A 566-nucleotide genomic window follows, 5' to 3' on the forward strand; every position below is an offset into this window, starting at 1 on the left:
AAAATATGTGAGGCACTTTTTATTACGACATATAAATAGATCCTTTCTTTCTGTTAACACCATATTATGGACACGATTTCATTTCTCCTTACACCTACTTAATTTTTTGGTCCATTTTTTTCCATATCATCCCATCCACATTGATTCATACCTCCATACACATTTTCAGTCTTTTCTAACCAGTTAAGGCTTACTGTCGATTGATGTTCACTTAACTGCTACCGAGCGAGGTGGTGCAGTGGTTAGCACACTGGACTCGCATTCGGGAGGACGACGGTTCAATCCCGTCTCCAGCCATCCTGAATTAGGTTTTCCGTGATTTCCCTAAATCGTTTGAGGCACATGCCGGGATGGTTCCTTTGAAAGGGCACGGCCTATTTCCTTCCCAATTTTTCCCTAACCAACTTGCGCTCCGTCTCTAATGACCTCGTTGTCGACGGGACGTTAAACACTAACCACCACCACCACTTAACTGCTTCAATTTGGTTCTATAAATGCTGTTATCGCTTTTATCCCTTTATTTGCGAATGTATTTTCGTTGCTATCTGACATGGTAGCTTCACCCC

General features: G+C 42.4%; 1 non-coding gene across 1 annotated transcript; it reads left to right on the forward strand.

The window, feature by feature from the left end:
- Positions 1–224: 224 nt before the first annotated feature.
- Positions 225–297, forward strand: Trnaa-cgc (transfer RNA alanine (anticodon CGC)). Its single transcript has one exon. It is a non-coding gene; the product is annotated as a tRNA-Ala (tRNA).
- Positions 298–566: the final 269 nt, after the last annotated feature.

Source organism: Schistocerca cancellata, chromosome 8 (genome assembly GCF_023864275.1).
Source record: "Schistocerca cancellata isolate TAMUIC-IGC-003103 chromosome 8, iqSchCanc2.1, whole genome shotgun sequence".
Classification (NCBI taxonomy): Eukaryota; Metazoa; Arthropoda; class Insecta; order Orthoptera; family Acrididae; genus Schistocerca; species Schistocerca cancellata.